Raw genomic sequence first — 21,626 nt, 5'->3', positions numbered from 1 at the left:
CTCAAGCAGTCAGTGAGTGGAAAGGTGCACCTCACAACAGATGCATGGTCCAGTCGGCATGGCCAGGGCCGTTACGTGTCCATCACTGCGCACTGGGTTAATGTGGTGGATGCAGGGTCCACAGGGGACAGTGGTGGTGGGACAGTGCTGTCTAGCCCACGGTATAGGAAACAGTTGGCTGTAGGCGTTCGACCCTCCTCCTCCTCCAGAAGCGAAAGCTCGTCCACAGAGCGCAGTCGTACAAGCACTCCATTTGCAGCTGCCACTGTTGCACACGAGGTGTCCCCCTATCGAGCAGCTAGTGGAAAGCGTCAGCAGGCTGTGTTGCAGATGATGTGTTTGGGCGACAGACACACCGCGGAGGTGCTGGCCGAGTACTGTCAGCGACAAACTGAGTCATGGCTGGGCAGTATACATCTTGAGGCAGGCAAGGTAGTTAGTGATGATAACAGCCGTAATTTTGTGGCAGCCATAGCCCTTTCAAAACTCAGCCACATACCTTGCTTGGCTCACACCTTGAACCTGGTGGTGCAGTGCTTCCTCAACAATTATCCGGAGTTAACAGCCCTGCTGCAGAAGGTGCGAAGACTGTGCGCGCACATCCGCCGGTCGCCTGTACACTCCATTCGCATGCAGAAGCTGCAGTAATTGCTCCACCTTCCCAACCACCGCCTCATTATCGACATTGCAACAAGGTGGAACTCCACCCTGCACATGGTTGAGCAGCTGTGCGAACAGAGGCAGGCCATAATGCATTTGTGGAGGATACACGGCCAGGCACTTTGAGAGCAGACATGGAGTTGACAGGTGTGCAGTGGTCGAAGCTGAAAGACCTCTGTAAAGTCCTTCAGTGTTTTGAGGAATGCACAAGGTTGGTAAGCGCAGATGACGCCATCCTAAGCATGAGCATCCCACTTATGCATTTGCTCATGCAAACTTTGACGCACCTTAAAGAGCAGGCGTCTGCAGCCAATGTTGATGAGGAGGAAGAGGAGGAGGGAATCCTCGATGACATTCAGCCATTGTCTGCTCAGGGACCTCTCCAGGACGAGGTGGAGGAAGAAGAGGAGGAGGATGATGATGGGAATGATTACTTAGGGGAGGAGGATGCATCTCGTGGGGCAAGTGAAAATGTTGGAGTGGCAAGGTCTGGTACAGGGTTTGTGCGTGACTGGAGGGATGTGGATTTGCCAGAAAGTGCTCCTCCAACCAGCACTCGCAGTGCATCATTGACACCGGGAACATTGGCCCACATGTCAGATTATGCCTTGCAGATCCTAAAAACGGACCCCCGCATTGCCAAAATGATGAACGATGATGACTACTGGTTGGCCAGCATCCTGGATCCACGCTATAAAGGCAAATTACAAAACATCATGCCACAGGAGAACCTTGACCCAATATTGGCTAATAAACAAGCAACTCTGGTAAACCGGTTGGTTGAGGCATTCCCAGCACACAGCAGCGGTGATGGTTCTCACACGAGCCGTATGGGCCGGGGGCAGCTTGGCAGAGGTGTTCGTGGTGCACACATCAGAAGTGGCGTTGGAGACAGGGGTTTCATGACAATGTTGTGGACTGATTTTTCAAGTACCGCTCACACAACCGGTAATACTGCATCGATGGAAAGTGACAGGAGACAGCAGTTGTCAACAATGGTTACAAACTACTTTTCCTCCCATATCGATGTTCTCCCGCACAGGTCATTCCCCTTTGACTATTGGGCCGCTAAACTGGACACCTGGCCTGAATTGGCACAATATGCTTTACAGGAGCTCGCTTGCCCAGCTGCAAGTGTGCTATGGGAATGAGTCTTCAGTGCAGCTGGATCAATCCTGACAGAAAAAAGGACCCGTCTGTCAACCCAAAATGTAGAAGATCTAACCTTCATTAAAATTAACCATGCATGGGTTTCCAAGGATTTTGTCCCACCTTCCCTTGATGACACATAGGTTGCCAGAAAAATGGCTTGCTTTGGTCCTCCTCCTATTCCGCGAACTTGACCTATTTTGCCTTTTGCAGCAGCTGAATGTCCCTCATCAACATATTCCACTTTGTAAACCGCCCTAACTGGGCTGCCCCCCCATGGCCAGGGTCACCACCTAGCGCACGAAACCGTGCGAGTGCCATTGCCCTGGACAGGTGGGTAGGCCGACTCTTGGGCATGGGCACTGGCACAGGGTCCCTCATAGTGCAATCAAGTGTCTCTGACGGTGGTGGTGCACACCCGCCATCAGACACACCGCCGTACTATGAGGTGCCCAGTGCCAGTACAGACGCCCATGAGTGTGCCCCCCTTGCTTGGGCAGGGCCCCAGCATTTGCAATGTTTACCTCTCCCTGCTCCTCCGCTGTGTAGTCTGGGCTGTCAAATCCTTCATTTGGAGTGCCACTACAAATTGATTGAATTGAAAGATGATGGTTAAGATGTAGCTATGCCCTGTCCTGCTGGCCGGGCTCTAGCTCCAGATGATCAATGGCTTCCATTTCTTATGGACGTCGACTCACAATGACATGCAGTGGTGGTTTATCATCAGCTTTCACAGTTTTCCTACTCACAAACGTGTGACATTCCGGCGCACATTTTAAAATGTGCCCTCTCATGCCAATCAAATAGAATCGCCTACGGCCTATGGCTTCTTTCTTTTGCACTCCAAAGTTACGTGACAGATCATGATAGCCAATGAGCACCATGTTTACATCGCTCCCTGTGATAAAAATTGGATTGAGATGAGTAACAGTGATCGAATCAACGGAAGTGCGATACAGCAAGACTTTATTCACAAAAAAAGTTTTCACTGTCTCAACACACAAATTAATTGAGGGTCAGCATCGCCTATGAGAATTGTGATGGAAGTTTTTCCAGTGAATAATAATTCCTAGATTTCTGCAATCAGTAGCCTTTATGTCACTAATTGTATGCATCTCATTTCCTATTGCGGAGAGGCTGGACTGTATTACTGAGACAGAAGTATATATGAAGATTTAAAAATAACACCAAAAGTATATACAGTGGGGCAAAAAAGTATTTAGTCAGTCAGCAATAGTGACTGACTAAAGATGAGAGGCGTCTGTAATTTACATCATAGGTAGACCTCAACTATGGGAGACAAACTGAGAAAAAAAAATCCAGAAAATCACATTGTCTGTTTTTTTTTCCTTTTATTTGCATATTATGGTGGAAAATAAGTATTTGGTCAGAAACAAGCAATCAAGATTTCTGGCTCTCACAGACCTGTAACTTCTTCTTTAAGAGTCTCTCCTTCGTTGCCCTGGCGGTGTGCTTTGGATCATTGTCATCTTTTTAAGTGGTGGAACTTGCACTATTGCTGACTGACTAAATACTTTTTTGCCCCACTGTATAACCCATGCTATTTATATGTAGAATTGCTTTCTACTTATTTATAGCAGGGTACAGGGCTGCTACTAGGAATTTTCAGGGCCCCCTTGAGACTCCGCCCAGGCTCCACCCCTCGAATTGTCCACAGTCCCACCGATCTCTCTTGAAAAAACTCCACTTCTCACCATCACACATTAACAGTTCCCATCTCCAGATCACACATATAGCAGGCAGCTCTTGTTTTGGCCAAAAGATTTTTTAAAACTGTCATGACAAGGTAGGCTCTTTTGGCCGAGCTCTACTCCACTCTATCCTATTAAACATTTGTTAAAATATCCAAATCAACTTAGGTACATTTTTATTTAATTTTTCAAGTTTTAAAATGACCAATAATATCACATCCAAAGGGACAAATACCACCACTCCATGACCAGATGCCATATTACCACCACATGGTGACCAATAATACCACATACAAGAAAACAATACAGCCTCACCATGACCAGACCACATATTACCACCACAGTGACCAAATAGCACATACAAGGGACAAATACCACCGCACCATCACCAGACTCCATATTACCACCATACAGTGACTCAATACTGCAATCATTAATAAAAAAAACATAATACTATCACCATAAGTGCCATTATACACCGGAGATCTGTACTTAGTATGCAGTGTCTGTGTACAGGTAATACAGTGATCCCCAGTGATATTATACACAGGAGCTCTGTATATAGTGTATAGTGTCAGTGTACAGATAACACACTGACTCACCAGTGACATCTCTAGGGGTGAAGTCCTTCATCTTTGCTTTTCATCTTTCATCCAACACAGATCACCATCACGTCTTACAGCCTGGGCTCGTCTCTGCAGGAAATTACACAGTTATTTAGAGCCCCACTTGCAGAACACATTAATTTTTTCCCAACTTCTACACTACACCAGATGAAGAAAAAAAGGCAACACAGTGTCGCTCTGCACAGTAACAGGACCGCCCCCCATTTAAAACGATATACTCAAAAAATAAAATAAATACATCACTGCAGTAATAATATGCCTTAATTATCCCCTATGGTAATAATATCCCCCATCCTGGGCCCCGTGTATCTCATTCCTGGCTCCAGCCATATGGTCTCTCATCCTGCCCTCATAAGTATCCATTCTGCCCCATATGATCTCCTCATCCTGCCCCATCTGTCTCCATCGTATCCATCCTGCCCCATGATCCTGCACCATGTGTCTCCCATCCTGCCCCCTCCTGTGTCTCACTGTCACATTCTGCCCCGTGCCTCACATTCTGCCCCCGTGTCTCCCATCCTGCCCCTTGTGTCTCACACTCTCTGCCCCGTGTCTCTCATTCTCTGCCCCCTGTGTCTCGCACTCTCTGCCCCCTGTAGCTCCCATTCTATGCCCAGTGTCTCTCATTCTCCGCCCCGTGTCTCTCATTCTCCGCCCCCTGTGTCTCTCATTCTCTGCCCCCTGTGTCTCTCATTCTCTGCCCCCTGTGTCTCTCATTCTCTGCCCCCTGTGTCTCACACTCTCTGCCCCCTGTGTCTCACACTCTCTGCCCCCTGTGTCTCACACTCTCTGCCCCCTCCCCCTGTGTCTCTTGTTCTGCTCTGTGTCACCCATCCTTTCCCCTGTGTCTCCCATTATTCCCCGGGCTTGCTGATTTCAATTAAAAAAATTAAAAAAAATTCTCCTTAGGCTACTTTCACACATCAATTTTTTGCCGTCAGGCAGGATCCGGCTATTTTTAGAAAAAACGGATCCGGCATAAATTTTGAAGAACTGAAGAAATGGATCCGTTTTTCTGCCGGATCCATCTAGCAGGTTATATCTGTTTCCTGGGGGCTGGCCAATTGGATCTGAGCATGCACAGACTTAAAAAAACGGATCCGGTGGCTGGATCCGTCTTTTTCTGGATCCGGCGCATTCCGGCGCCCATAGACTTTCATTGTGGCAAAAAGCCGGATCCGACGCTTCCGGCTTTTTTGCCGGAGACAAAAAAGTTACAGTAGACGTTTTTTCCATGACGCCGGAATGAGACAAGTAGCCGGATCTGGCAAAAAACAGACGAACTGCAATGCCATCCGGCGCGACTCGGCGCTAATACAAGTCAATGGGGAAAAACCGGATCCGGCATTGCATTTCGCCGGATTAGGTTTTACAAAAAAGGCCGGATCTCGCCTGACGGCGCAAAATGGATGTGTGAAAGAGGCCTTACCTGCCTGCGCTCCTGCAGCATCAGCGAAGCTGCCTCCTTGCTGTTCAAGCGCACACTCGCCGGCTAATGACAATGACATCATATGCCGGCGTGTGCGCGCTGATGTCAGCTGCCAGCCTCTGATTGGCTGGCGGCTTTTAACTATTGACATGCAGGACACATGTTCAGTTTCTGCACCAGCAGAAGCCTGCCACTAGGGCCCGGTGAGCAGATGCGGGCCCCCTCTGCCCCCCGGGCCTCATACGCCAGTCACGTCAGTCATGCCCTGTTGGCGGCCCTGGCAGGGTATATGTTCATTTTGTTTTTATCTTAGGTTTTATCTGATAAGTGGCCAGTGTGAACATGCTCCTACACATTGCTTGCATACCAATTTATGCTCCAGTTCATTTCTTTCAGTTTGGCTTTAGGTTCTTGCACTCTGTGCATGCAAGGGTGTGGTCTTCTTTTCTTTGATCTGAGCATTACATTTATATTATTCACATTGAGGTTGCTTTGGACACATGGTAAAGTTTTCATACTTGAGGTTAGGACTGTCCAGATTGGGTAAACCATCAATATTCGCTGTACACATATAGCTCACTGTGCATATTCTTGGCAGATAGTAGCTGTAACGTACAGCCAAGACTTGCTTACCTAAAAGACACAATTGCAGTGGATTTCCACTTGCAACCATTTACCTGTTAAATGACACTGTCAAACTCTGACAGCTGCATTAACCTCTTTCCTACATTGGACGTACTATTCCATCCATGTGACCTGGGACCTAAATCCCGAGGACAGAATAGTACGTCTAATGCGATCAGCGGCGCTCATGGGTGGAGCGCAGCTGATCGCGGCCAAGTGTCAGCTGATTATCACAGCTGACACCCGGCACAATGTGTCAGGGGCAGTCATGGACCGCCCCTGACACGTTAACACCTGGCACACCGCGATCAAACATGATCGCGGTGTACCGGGGATTAAAGGAAGCATCGGCAGGGAGGGGGCTCCCTCCATGCTTCCCTGCGACCCCCACAGCAGCGCGATGTGCAGCGCCGCTATGGGGGTCGCCTTCCCTGCAGGTCCCCAGATCCAATATGGCGACGGGGACCTTCGGGGGCCTGCAGGGAGCTGGCTTCCTCGCTGCCCGCAGAGCGCAGGCATGAGGAAGCCTGCAGCAGTGCCTGTGACAGACCGCTGATCTGTCACAGTGATCTGTGATGTGACAGACCAGCAATCTGTCACAGGACAGTGATGACCCCCATGGAACATTATAATAAAGTAAAAAAAATAAAAATAAAAAAGTGTAAAACTAATTAAAAAAATATTCCCTAATAAATTCATTTTTTTAAAATAAAAAACAAAAAAAGTACACATATTTGGTATCGCCGCGTGCGTAATTACCCACCCTATAAAACTGTCCCATTAGTTAACCTCTTTAGTGAACCCCTTAAAAAATAAAAAACGAAGCAAAAAATAATGATTTATTATCATACCGCCGAACAAAAAGTGCAATAACGCGCGATCAAAAAGACGCATATAAATATCCATGGTACCGCTTAAAACGTCATCTTGTCCCACAAAAAATGAGCCACAACACAGCATCATCAGCAAAAAAATTTTAAAAAAGTTATAGCTCGCAGAATAAAGCGATGCAAAAATTATTTTTTTATATAGAAATTGTTTTCATTGCATAAAACCGCCAGAACATAAAAAAAGACATAAATGAGGCATCGATGTAACCATACTGACCCGAAGAATAAAACCGCTTTATCAATTTTACCACACGTGGAACGGTGTAAGCGCACCCCCCAAAAGAAATTCATGAAACGCTGGTTTTTGTTCATTCTGTGTCCCAAAAATCGGAATAAAAAGCGATCAAAAAATGTCACATGCCTGAAAATGGTACCAATAAAAACGTCAACTCGTCCCGCAAAAAATAAGACCTCACATGACTCGGTGGGTCAAAATATGGAAAAATTATAGCTCTCAAAATGTGGTGATGCATAAACTATTTTTACAATAAAAAGCGTCTTTTAGCGTATGACAGCTGCCAAAAATAAAAACCCGCCATAAATAGTAAATCAAACCCCCGTTATCACCCCCTTATTTAGTTAAAAATAATAAAATACATTTTTTTTTTTTATTTCCATTTTCCCATTAGGGCTAGGGTTAGGGATAGGGTCAAGGCTAGGGTTAGGGCAAGGGTTAGGACTAGGGTTAGGTTTGGAGTTAGAATTGGGGGATTTCCACTGTTTGGACACATCAGGGGCTTTCCAAACGCGACATGGCGTCCTCTCTCAATTCCAGCCAAAAAAGTTAAATGGCACTGCTTCCCTTCCGAGCTCTGCCATGTGCACAAATAGTGGTTTACCCCCATATATCCCTAGCGTACTCAGGACAAAGTGCAAAATAACTTTTATGGTCCTGTTACCCTTGGGAAAATAAAAATTGGGGGTGAAAAGATTCTTTTTAGGGAAAAGATATGATTTTTTTCTAATTGTACGGCTGGGGGGTCTAGTTTCCAAAATGGGGTCACTTGTGGGGGGTTTCCACTGTTTAGGCACATCAGGGGCTCTCCAAACGTGGCATGGCGTCCAATCTGAATTCCAGCCAATTTTGCAGTGAAAAAGTCAAACGCGAACTCTGCCATGCGCCCAAACAGTGGTTCCCCCCACATATCAGGTATTAGCGTACTCAGGACACATTGAACAATAACTTTTGCAGTCCAATTTCTCCTGTTACCCTTGGTAAAATAAAAAAATTGGGCCTGAAGCAATTTTTTTTGTGAAAAAAAAGTTAAATGTTCATTTTTTTTTTTAAAACATTCAAAAAATTCCTGTGAAGCACCTGAAGGGTTAATAAACTTCTTGAATGTGATTTTGAGCACCTTGATGGGTGCAGTTTTTAGAATGGTGTCAATTTTGGGTATTTTCTATCATATAGACCCCTCAAAGTGGCTTCAAATGTGATGTGGTCCTAAAAATAAAATGGTGTTGTAAAAATGAGAAATTGCTGGTCAACTTTTAACCCTTATAACTTCCCAAATTGTGCTGATGTAAAGTAAACATGTGGGAAATGTTATCTATTAAGTTTTTTGAGTGCCATATCTCTGTGATTTAAGAGCATAAAAATTCAAAGTTGGAAAATTGCAACATTTTCTAAATTTTCGTCAAATTTCCATTTTTGTCACAAATAAACGCAAGTTATATGAATGAAATTTTACCACTAACATGAAGTACAATATGTCACGAGAAAACAGTGTCAGAATCACCGGAATCCATGGAAGCGTTTCAGAGTTATTACCTCATAAAGGGACAGTGGTCAGAATTGTAAAAATTGGCCCGGGAGTTAACGTGCAAACCACCCTTGGTAGTGAAAGGGTTAACAGGTCACTCGCATGAGGTCACGTCATACTATGCACCCATTATAGCCCCGTAACGCAATGAAGGGCTGCCAATGGGTTATTAAGACAGACTGTGGCTGGGTTTAAAAAAAAGATTGTGATTTTTACTATATGCAACATTACTGTAGTATTGCTGTGTATAAGGTTGGGGGTCACACTAGCGTATGGCATACGATGTGAGAGCAACGGATGCAATATGCTAACTACCCTCGGCTCCTGCTCTGCTGCAAACGGGAGCCGAGTGTCATGCTACTGTGCTCTGAACTTCTCACACAGAGAGGATCGGAGCACAACTGCGGAGGAGGCAGAGAAATTAATTTTTCCATTTCCTCAGCTGCCGGCGTCATTGTATATCGCACCGCACTCGGATGATATCCGAGTGATGTTTGTTGTGTCACTCACGCCCATAGACTTTTATGGGTACGAGTGAGCCGAGACTCGGCCGAGTATCGGTGCCAATCACAGCATGCTGCGATTGTTCTTTCATGTCGATTCGGCATGAGAAAATAATTGCAGATGTGATTTACCCCATAGATTAACACTGGGCTGAGTGTTATGCGATGTTTTATCGCATAGCACTCATCCGTATTCTACAGTAGTGTGACCCCGGTCTAATAAAAGGAATACAACCAGACTAATAAAAACAGTAAAAATAAAAAAAATAAAAAATGCTCAAATGATTCATCGTTTCTCCATTAAAAATAAAGACAATAAAAAAAAATATGTGGTTTCACTGCGTTCATTAAAGTCCGATCTAGCAAAATATAAAAATGATTAACCCAATTGGTAAATGCTGTAAGAATCAATACAAAATGTCATATCAGCTCTCAAAATGGCATCAATAAAAACATTATCTTGCCCCACAAAAAATAAGCCATCACATACCTACTTTGCACAAAAAAAATATAAAATTAGTCTAGGAACCTTCCACGACAGCAGTATCAGAGGATGTCTCCGTGCCCTAATGGGGGACAGGAAACACAAAGAGGGTTAATATCTTTCCCCTTGCTATAACCATCAGTGTTTTCCAGAACTCTAGCATGAATAGTTACCACCAAAGTGCAGGAATCATCCTATAAGAATATCCGACAGGGAGGGAAATTAGTGCCATCGTGGAAGGTTCCTGGAAACCGAATTACAAGTAAGACTAAGGCTGTGTGCCCACGTAGCGATTTTTAAGCGTTTTTGCCGCGATTTTCGGCGCGAAAACGTTTAAAAATCGTGTACAGAACGCCCCCCATGCATTCCTATGTCATTCCGCACATGCTGTGCTAATGCTGCGCTTTTTTCCGCGGCGGAATCGCATCGCGGAAAAAATCGCAGCATGCTCATTCTTTTGTGCGGAATCGCAAAGAATTGCCGCGATTCTGCATCCATAGGAATGCATGAGAATCGCTGACTTCCCGCATGTGGCTATGCCCACCATGCGGTAAGTTAAGCGTCTCATGTGCGGTTGGTACCCACGGTGTGGAGGAGAGGAGACTGTCCTCCAGGCCCTGGGTACCATACCCCTGTAAAAAAAAGAATAAAAAATAAAAAATCGGGGTATATTTACCTTCCGGTGTCCCGCGCTGCATTCCCGGCCTAAGCGTTCCCAGTAATGCCTTGCGGCAAGGCCCTGTAATGACGTAGTCTCGCGTGACTCTAGCGGTCTCGCGAGATCGCTATAGCAACGTGAGACCAACGTCATCATAGGTCTCACAAGGCATTACTGGGAACGCTGTGGCCCGGGATGGCAGCGCGGGACGCCGGAAGGTAAATATACCCCGATTTTTTTTATTTTTTTTTAGCATTTTAACATCCTATCTTTTACTATTGATGCCGCATAGGCGGCCTCAATAGTAAAAACCTGGTCACACTTGTCAAACACTATGTTTGACGAGTGTGACCAACCTGTCAATCACTTTCCAAGCGATGCTTCAAATCGCTTGGAAAGTGCTTGAATATTGCACACGAAAATCGCGGCAAAATCGCGATCATAATCGCGGTAAAATCGCGATCATAATCGCGGTGAAATCGCGCGGAAAAAAACACGCGATTTCTGGGAAGGAGTCCGGTTTTTAGTGAGCGTTTTAAAACGCTACGTGGGCCCATAGCCTAATTCTATTTTCTCTAGTCACCTTCCACAACAGCAGTATCGGAGTAATACCAACAACTAATTTCTTAGGGAGGGACCACAACCTGCAGAACTCATCTGCCGAATGTTAAATCCCTATTAAAATCAAGTCTATAATGTCTGGTAAATGTATGGACAGAAAACCAGGTGGCTGCTCTGCATATCTGCTCAGTAGATGCATCCCCTCTCTCTGCCCACGATGCTGATATTGAACGTGTAGAATGAGCCTTCAGTGATGCAGGAGGAGATAAATTCTGTGAAGAGTATGCGAGATAGATATCTTGTTTGATCCAATTGGCAACTGTATTTTTAACCGTCTTCTTGCCCTTATTCCGTCCTGAGGGCTGAATGAGTAAGTTTCGGTCAATCCTCCAATCTTCGGTCTGTTGGAGATAATAGAGAACCACCCTACGAACATCGAGGGTGGTAAAGGCCTCTTCTTTTGTATTGGAAGGATTTGGGCAGAATGAGGGTTGCATACAGTTGTGGCCAAAAGTATTGACACCCCTGCAATTCTGTCAGATAATACTCAGTTTCTTCCTGAAAATGATTGCAAACACAAATTCTTTGGTATTATTATCTTCATTTAATTTGTCTTAAATGAAAAAAAACACAAAAAGAATTGTCCTAATGCCAAATTGGATATAATTCCACACCAAACATAAAAAAAGAGGGTGGACAAAAGTATTGGCACTGTTCGAAAAATCACGTGATGCTTCTCTAATTTGTGTAATTAACAGCAACTGTAACTTACCTGTGGCACCTAACAGGTGTTGGCAATAACTAAATCACACTTGCAGCCAGTTGACATGGATTAAAGTTGACTCAACCTTTGTCCTGTGTCCTTGTGTGTACCACACTGAGCATGGAGAAAAGAAAGAAGACCAAAGAACTGTCTGAGGACTTGAGAAACCAAATTGTGAGAAAGCATGAGCAATCTCAAGGCTGCAAGTCCATCTCCAAAGACCTGAATGTTCCTGTGTCTACCGTGCGCAGTGTCATCAAGAAGTTTAAAGCCCATGGCACTATGGCTAACCTCCCTAGATGTGGACGGAAAAGAAAAATTGACAAAAGATTTAAATGCAAGATTGTGCGGATGTTGGATAAAGAACCTCGACTAACATCCAAACAGAGTTCAAGCTGCCCTGCAGTCCGAGGGTACAACAGTGCCAACCCGTACTATCCGTCGGCGTCTGAATAAAAAGGGACTGTATGGTAGGAGACCCAGGAAGGCCCCACTTCTTACCCCAAGACATAAAAAAAGCCAGGCTGCAGTTTGCCAAAACTTACCTGAAAAAGCCTAAAACGTTTTGGAAGAATGTTCTCTGGTCAGGTGAGACAAAAGTAGAGCTTTTTGGGCAAAGGCATCAACATAGAGTTTACAGGAGAAAAAAAGAGGCATTCAAAGAAAAGAACATGGCCCCTACAGTCAAACGTGGCAGAGGTTCCCTGATGTTTTGGGGTTGCTTTGCTGCCTCTGGCACTGGACTGCTTGACCGTGTGCATGGCATTATGAAGTCTGAAGATTTCCAAAAAATTTTGCAGCATAATGTAGGGCCCAGTGTGAGAAAGCTGGGTCTCCCTCAGAGGTCATGGGTCTTCCAGCAGGACAATGACCCAAAACACACTTCAAAAAGCACTAGAAAATGGTTTAACAGAAAGCACTGGAGACTTCTAAGGAGGCCAGCAATGAGTCCAGTCCTGAATCCCATAGAAGACCTGTGGAGAGATCTAAAAATGGCAGTTTGGAGAAGGCACCCTTCAAATATCAGGGACCTGGAGCAGTTTGCCAAAGAAGAATGGTCTAAAATTGCAGCAGAGCATTGTAAGAAACTCATTGATGGTTACCGGAAGCAGTTGGTCGCAGTTATTTTGGCTTAAGGTTGTGCGTAAGGTTGTGTATTAGGCTGAGGGTACCAATACTTTTGTCTGGCCCATTTTTGGAGTTTTGTGTGAAATGATCAATGTTTTGCTTTTTGCTTCATTCTCTTTTGTGTTTTTCATTTAAGACAAATTAAATGAAGATAATAATACCAAAGAATTTGTGTTTGCAATCATTTTCAGGAAGAAACTGAGTATTATCTGACAGAATTGCAGGGGTGTCAATACTTTTGGCCACAACTGTAATATCCTGACCTCTATGAAAGTCCAAGACTACTTTAGGCATAAAGGAGGGATCTAAGAGAAGGATAATGCTATCTGCAGTAACTGTTAAGGAGGCCTCTTTCATTGATAGGGCCTGCAGCTCTCCTATATTTCTAGCGGAAGTAATTGCTATCAGGGTAAGGTAAGGGTAAGGTTTTTTAAACTTATAGATGATAAAAGTTTAAATGGATCTCTGGTTAAGCTATTGAGCACCAGACTTAAATCCCAAGGGGGAATCTGGCTACGAAGTCTAGGTTGATTCTAGCTGCTGAGGTCATGAAACACTTTATCCAGCGATGATTAGCTAAGATCTGGTCAAAGAAAGAACTAAGAGCTGACACCTGCACCTTCAAGGTACTAGGTGTAAGACCTACACCAAGCCCCTTCTGAAGAAAGTCCAAAATATGAGCAATGTTAGGATGGAAGGGATCAAGTTCTTCCAAACCTTGCCATAAATGTCGTTGTTCACTGGCTTCCTGCTCTTCTGGAGAGTTTGTATCACTTCATCTGAAAGCCCTTTAGCACTTAGGATTGGCTTCTGTAGCCATGCCGCAAGGTTCAACCTGTGAAGGTCCAGATGTAACAGGGGACCTTGGTGAAGGAGGTCTTCTTTCTGGGATAGCGGTAGTGAACCTTCTTGGGCCGTGTCCATCAAAGCGCTGTACCAACTTCTTCCCAGCCACATGGGAGTGATTAGACTCATGCTGACCTGATTGAACCGTATTTTCTGTAATGTCCTTGCTAAAATTGGGATCTGAGGAAAGGCATAGGCCTGGTTGAACCTCCAAGGGTGAGAAAAGGCATCTATTCCCCATGCCCTATCCGTTGGATTCAGGGAGAACGTCTACACCTTTGCATTCTGACCATTGGCAAATAGATCCACATCTGGAATACCCCATCTTGACACAAGGGATAGAAAGACTGCTTTGTCGAGGCACCACTCCCCCAGCTGGACGACCTTTCTGCTGAGGATATTGGCGGATCCCTTCAGATGGACTGCTGTGATTGACAGAAGATGTTTCTCTGCCCAGAGAAAAAATTATTGCAGTGATTGATTTCAATCTGATGTACTTCATGCCTCCCTGGTGACAGAGGTAGGCCACTGTGGTCATATTGTCGGAATAAACACGTACATGATGACCTTGGAGAAGAGTTGATGCAGCTTTCAATGCCTCCTCTACTGCCTTCTGTTTTCTGAGGAACTAGATCTGAAGTCTGGGGACCATAAACCCTGGAAGTGGGTTTTCTCTACCCCAGCACCCCAGTCCCTCTGACTGGCATCTGAAGTGAGTATCTTCAGGGAATGCTGATCCCAGCTGACTTTCCGCTGGAGGTTCTGGTAGTTTAGCCACCATGCAAGGGAAGACATCACATGACCGGGAAGTGGAACTCTTGTGGTCAGAGAATTTTGATGCCTGTCCCAAGACAAGAGAACATGAGTTTGGAGGACACGTGTAAGGTCATGAGCCCAGGATACTGCCTGGATGCATGAGGTCAGTGATCCCAGGATAGGCATTGAGTCCCTTAGGGTAGGAGCCCTCTGGTGTCTGAACTTGGATATCCTCTGAAACAGATCGAGTTGACGACCTCTGGACAAGGAGGATGCTCTTTTTTTCTGAATCCAAGAGGATTCCAAGGAATTTCTTCCTTGGTGAAAGACATCTGACTTCTCCAGATTTAGGATCCAGCCCAGGGATTCCAGTATTTCCAAAGTCTTTGCCACATCTAGATTTAGATGCAAATCCCCTGATGATGACTGAAGATTACTTCTGTCATAATCTTGGTGAACACCTGTGGTGCTGATGAAATGTCAAACGGGAGGACATTGAATTGGTAATGGTTGACCCGATGACCATCTGAAACTGCGAATCTGAGGAACCCCAGATGATCTGGGTGGATTTGCACATGGTAATAGGGATCCTTCAGATCTATCATAGCCATTACCCAATCCTGTCCAATAAGTTCCAATAAGAGGCATTGCCAACTTGATCGATTCCATCTTGAACCGTCTGTGATCACTTGATTCAGGGGTTTCAGATTGATGATAATTCTGTGCTTCCCTGAGGGCTTCTCGAATAGGAAGAGGCGAGAATAGTGGTCCCTGCCTATGTCTTGCAGGGGTACTTGAGAAATCACTTTGCTTGAAGCAGACCTTGAAGACCTAACAGTAAGAAGTCTTGAAAGTGTAGATTTTGTAGTGAGGTAATTCTCAGTCATTGAGGGGGAAAACTCTCAAACTCTAGTTTCACTCCGTCCTGAATGGTATGGAGGACCCACAGGTTTGTGGAGATTGACTGCCACCAAGTGAGGAAGCTTGTGAGTCGACCCCTGACAGGAGAGCAGTCACTGCTTGTCAGGAGCTTGCTAGTGGTAAGAGACAAGAATGTTTTTGCCCTTTCCACCTTTTGGATAGCTCCAACGGCCTGATTTGCCTTTCCCTTTGTATTCCCTCTGGGAAGGCTGATCTCGGGAGGGATGAAAAAAAACGTTTCCTAGGACTTTTCTGTCCAGGGAGCGCATTCTTTTTGTCCGTAGCTTTCTCCAAGATCTCATCGAGAGCTGGACCAAAAACACAGTGACCCTGAAAGGGAATGATGCAAAGTTTACTCTTTGAGGTGACATCAACACTCCATGATTTCAGGCACAGAGCTCTCCTAGCTGATTTGGAGAAGACTGCAGACTTAGCTGCTACATGTACGGATTCCACAGAAGCATCGGCAAGGAACCCTTTTGCTTTCTGAAGGAGGGGAAGAGAGTCAAGAAGTTCCATGAGAGAGGTGGTCTAATGTATGGAGCCAGCGACAAAGATCTGGCGACATAGGTGGAAACCACATTTGTTTTCAGAAGATTAGTGGAGGTATCCCAGGATTTCCTTAGTAAGCTCTCAATCTTACGATCCATGGGATCTTTGAGCTGAGACGAGACCTCAAACAGGAGAGACGTCTTTTTTATCACCCTTGTTATCTGCACATCTACTTTGGAAATCTCCCATAGAGAACAATCTCCACCTAGGGAAAAATGATTTTTTAAATATGACTGGACGCTAAGCCCTTTCTCGGGGAGGTCCCATTCATGAAGGATAAAGTTTTGCATGTTTTCACGTATGGGGAAACCCTTGTGTCTTTTAGGTTTCAACCCCCCAAACATTTCATCATGCACTGACTGCTTCATTTCCTCCTCTTCAAACCCCATGGTGCTTCTCACCTTGCTAACCAATTCCTCCATATCCTCGGAGGAAAAATATTTTTTATCGGACTTGGGTGAGGAAGTGGAGCCTCCTCCGATCCAGAGGTACGGACTTCGCCTGAGTCTGAATCAGACTCCACAGGTGCCAGCTTCCTTTTCTTAGAAGGAGGGGGTTGTGATACAGGCGCATGGGAAAAGGCAGACATAGAGGATTGAACTTCTTGTTTGATGAGGGTTTTAATGCTGTCCAACAGAGAGGGCTGTTCGGCATGCAACATATCATCGGTGCAGGGCTGGCAAAGCTTTTTCTTATATGCTGAGGGAAGTCTGGTAGCACATACACCACACTTGTGTCTGGGCACTTTATCCTTCTTAGGGGCAGTTACCCTGTCTCCCTAGAGAGAGAAAGGTAGACTAAGTCTCCCATTAGAACATAACCCAGATAGCAAGTGACCTTCATCCACTACTTACATTAGGAGAGTGGATGCTGGGCTCTGCAGAAGTAGAAAGAGAGGTTTTGTCACCAACCATGGTCAGTCTGTCAGTGGTCACAGAGACACAGACAATGGGCCTTACCTGGAGACCTGGAGGCATCCCCTGACAAGGATTAAATAACTGAGGTCCCAGCGTTTAATACTTGTGCTCCTCCTTCCCCAGGTTATCAGGGGGAACCCCTAAGGGAATGCCCCAACATGCCAGCAGCTCCAGAGCAATCCCAACACATGCCAGGAGTGCGTGCATTCCACCATAGAGTGCATGGGAAGTGAACCGGTAGTTCAGCCTATTGTCACTTCCGGTAGGCGCGGCATCCGGATTCTGCTGCCGGCATGTAGAGAGGAAGATGCCGGGGAGCTGCACATCACCACCCTGCTTTACTCCCCAAAGAGGTGCAGGAGGGGCGGGAAAAGGTCCCGAGTCGCATAAAGGCCATGGAGACGGGAGCAGCACATGGAGGAGGAGAGCAGAGCCTCCGACCTCAGCTGCCCGGCAATAAGCAAGTAAGCCTGGGTGCCCCACATCACCAGGCACGGCAGCACCATCAGAAAACCTCTTAATGTCCCACATGGGACAGGAAAAACACTGGTGGTTATAGGAAGGGGAGGAGTATTTAACCTCTTTATGTTTCCTGTCCCCCATTAGGGTGGGGAGACATCCTCTAATACTGCTGTCGTGGAAGGTGACTAGAGAAATAAAAAAATTACAGATTGGGAAACATTTCTACACAATAAAAAAAGTATTTTTTTCTTCTTATAAATTTCAGATTTTTTTTAATCACTAAAATACCCCAAAAATCTGCACAAGTTTTGTATCACCAGAATCTTACTGCCTGGTAATTTTTTACATGTACACTCCATAAAAAATTCCCACAGAACAAATTCAAATTATTATTTTTTTTTTGTAATTTCACTGCACTTGGATACTTGTAATACACGGTGTAGTAGACTGAGTGGAGTCATACAATAGTACAACTCTTCTTGCAAAAAAAAGAGCCCTCATACATCTACTGTATGTGGACAGAAAAATATAAAAATTATGAATCTTGTAAGAAGGGGAGGATAAAGCAAAAACAAAAATCGGCCATGTTAGGAATGGGTTAATGCATTAGCAAAAATATTACCCCTGCGCCTTTGCCAGATCATCACAGCTGCCCCGGATTTGTTAACAATCCTCAGTGATGACATCAATTCATGTGACCTATTAGTGTGCTCAGTGATCTGACGCTGGCCAAGTGATTGGCAGCAATGGTAGCATTTGCTGTAGTCATGACATCACAACTGCATTTTATAATAATGACAAAAGCAGAAATAAGTCATCGTTGGACCTGGGGAGTGCAATTTTCTAATTCTGCCCATGAATGGCAGCGCTTCCCAGGACTCACATCCAAAGATGACATTTCATATTTTTTTATTTGATAGGTTAAAAAAAGAGGAGATACAACGCGTTTTAGATATAGTGTATATCCTTCATCAGGTATCATAAAAACACAGTACAAATCCTAATAGTATAAAATTCAGTTACACATATATAGCAGCAACCTTTTATCCCAGTCTCAGAAACTTGATTTAGGGTGTGGACCAAGTTCAGGAACTCACCCACTGATTGATCCAACCTTGACAACATAGATGCAAGAAGAAGAAAAAAAAAACGCAGAGGAAAAAAACCCATAAAAAAAAAGCAACATTCAAACTGTCTCTATGATATCATTCAATCCATTTGGATATAATGTTCCCAGACGATATATCCAAAATGTTTCTTTCCGGTTTAAAAGAGCATTCCTATTTGCAACTCCAGAGGGTATCTTCTCCACCGGAGTTACTTTTATGTTAAACATTTTATGTTTAATTAGCAGATGCCTTGAGAGACTGTTTTAAAAAGCTATTTTTTGCTCCATTTCTGTGACCATTAGGCTGAGTTCACACGTGGCGTTTTTTTCGCGTTTCCGCGGCGGTTTTAACCGCGCGATTTTGCCGCGAAAACGCGAAAAATAAGCATCCCATGCATTCCTATGGGATTCCGCAATGCTGTACTAATGCTGTGGTTTTTACCGCGGCGGAATCGCTTCGCGGTAAAAACCGCAGCATGCTCATTAATTTGCGGAATCGCGGCGATCCCGCACCCATAGGAATGCATTGTTCCGCTTACTTCCCGCATGTGGCTGTGCACACAATGCGAGAAGTAAGCAGAACATTTGCGGATGGTACCCACGGTCCGGAGGAGAGGACCTCTCCTCCGGGCTTTGGGTACCATATCCCTGTAAAAAATAGAATTTAAAAATAAAAAATATTGTTATTCTCACCCTCCGACGTCCCGCTCAGTCTTCCCGCTTCTCTCCACGCTCCCGTTCCCAGTAGTCCTTTGCGAAAATGCCTGCGATGGCGTCCGTTCTCGCGGGATCGCGAAGTCTCGCGGTCATTCGCGCGACGCCATCGCGAATTACCGCGAGATGTCGCGATCCCGCGAGAACTGACGTCATCGCGGGCATTTTCGCAAAGGATTACTGGGAACGGATGCGCGGGACGTCGGAAGGTAAGAATAACACCATTTTTATTTTTTTTTTTACATTCTATCTTTTACTATTGATGCCGCATACGCAGCCTCAGTAGTAAAAAGTTGGTCACACTTGTCAAACACTATGTTTGACGAGTGTGACCAACCTGTCAATCAGTTCTCCAAGCGATGCTACAGATCGCTTGGAGAACGCTAGCATTTTGCAAGCTAAATACGCTTGCAAAATGCTAGTTTTTCCGCTGGAAAATCGTGGGAATTTAAAATGCGATTTTCCCGCGGACTGGAATTCCGGAATTCTAGCGGTAATTTCCGCGAGAGTTCCGGTACGTGTGCACTTAGCCTTAATGCGGGACCGCAGTGTCTGCACAGTGCGTCCCACATATTGCAAACTGCAACTGCATGTGATTACATATACAACAAAATCACTGCTACAGCTGAGTCTTTGTGAAATCTCAAAGACCTCACCAGTACTATTACATTTGATAGTTTTAGCCCCGTGATCTAGGATCCCACAGGTACAACATTTTTTAGAGGTGCATTTAAAAACTCCGGTTCCTTGAGAAACACCACAAAAAATTTGATCAGTACTTTTTTTTAATGTTTTTTCCTTTTGAATCCAACTGTTTTTTTTAATTTACTGGGGGCCACCAAATTTTTCAAAGTTTTCCCCCTTCTATATGTAATCCCTGGTTTATCAGGGAGATATTTTCCCAAAACAGGGTCACGCTTCAAGATATACCAATATTTTGGAAGCACAGTTCTTATGACTTTATTTCCCCTATTGCATGTTGTCACAAAATTCAATTTCCAGCAATCATCACTTTTTTCTTTACCAATAGTCAAATTATCAGCCTTCCTATTTTTTCCTTTTAAACATTCCTCCTGTGTTTTTACTTTGTTCTCCCTATATGCACTATTTATCAAATTTTTTGGGCATCTTTTTCCTTAAATTTTCTTTTTAGAATTTTAGACTGAGCTACATAATCAGATTCTCTCGTACAATTCTTTCTTATACGAAAAAAATGCCTGTGGGGTATATTAGGCTAGTTTCACACTAGCGTTTAAACGACGCACGCACGGCGCCGCTAAGCCACGCCCCATGCCGCCTCCCTGCCCGCCCCTTCCTGTTATCGCCTCCTCCGAGCGCAGAGGGCTGCATGCATTATGCGCACCCTATCTTTAGCATAGGGTGCGCAGGCCGTGCGCAACTATGAATACAGCGTGCGCTGCGCATTTTTGGAGGTGCGCCGTGAGCGCCGAACGCAGCATGTTGCATTTTGGCGCGCACGGCGCACATTCAAAAATGAGCAGCGCACGCTATATTCATAGTTGCGCACGGCCTGCGCACCCTATGCTAAAGATAGGGTTCGCATAACGCATGCAGCCATCTGCGCTCGGAGGAGGCGATAACAGGAAGGGGCGGGCAGGGAGCCGGCAGGGGGCGTGGCTTAGCGGCGCCGTGCGCGCGTCGTTTAAACGCTAGTGTGAAACTAGCCTTAACCTTCCACTTCTTGTGATGTGCACTGTTGAAATCTAAAAAGCCATTTGAATCCACCTGTTGGAGCATTTTTCATTACAATGATCCTGGGCTCTAATGGAATGTTTTTTTCAATGGGTGGAGGATTTTTCTTTTGTAGATTTCTATTAGGTATAGTGTGAAGATTTTCGGGGGTAGACGTATTAGGGTATGTGCACACGGATTCGTTATAGCGATATTGTTAGCGATATCGCCATGTCTGATACTTACCTCCGACCGGCTCCACCGCTGGTTATCGCTGATCGTGCGAGAACGTCCTGGACTGTTTCTCGTCGTCAGCTTCCTGCTGGGCTTCCTGTGGCGCCGACGAGTGGCGCGTGGACGCGGGCGGGAGGACGTCAGGATCGCCTCGTCTGACAGGTAAGTAAGGACCCCCGACCCCTGCTATGTCGCTGGTGAGATCTGCCTTTGTGTCAGCTCACTAGCGACCACTTAGCAATGCACCAGTGATTCTGACCGCATCATATCGCTGGTCGGGATCGCTGGTGCATCGCTTAATGTGACAGTACTTTACACCTAATTCCTGTGAGACCAGGGCTTCTGTTCTTAAATTACCAGGGTTTTTCTTTGTAGGTTCATTGATACCTATCAGGTTTTTATTCCTGATTGGTTCCTTTGACATTGGTTTAGTTTTAAGGCTGTGTGCCCACGTAGCGATTTTTAAGTGTTTTT

The 21,626-nt window shown here is 45.2% G+C and overlaps 1 long non-coding RNA gene across 1 annotated transcript in view; it reads right to left on the bottom strand.

Annotated features, from left to right (window-relative positions):
* Positions 1 to 21,626, bottom strand: part of LOC141086062 (uncharacterized) — an 88,569-nt gene that overhangs the window by 63,452 nt on the left and 3,491 nt on the right. Inside the window, exon 2 of the long non-coding RNA XR_012231494.1 lies at positions 4,124 to 4,216. This is a non-coding gene — a long non-coding RNA (uncharacterized lncRNA). The remainder of the gene's footprint in view (positions 1 to 4,123; positions 4,217 to 21,626) is intronic.

This window comes from Dendrobates tinctorius, unplaced genomic scaffold, assembly GCF_039654945.1.
Source record: "Dendrobates tinctorius isolate UK_male_01 unplaced genomic scaffold, ASM3965494v1 ptg000030l, whole genome shotgun sequence".
Taxonomy (NCBI): Eukaryota; Metazoa; Chordata; class Amphibia; order Anura; family Dendrobatidae; genus Dendrobates; species Dendrobates tinctorius.
Note: the sequence above shows the minus strand (reverse complement) of the source record. Positions and strands in the feature narration are given on the sequence as shown.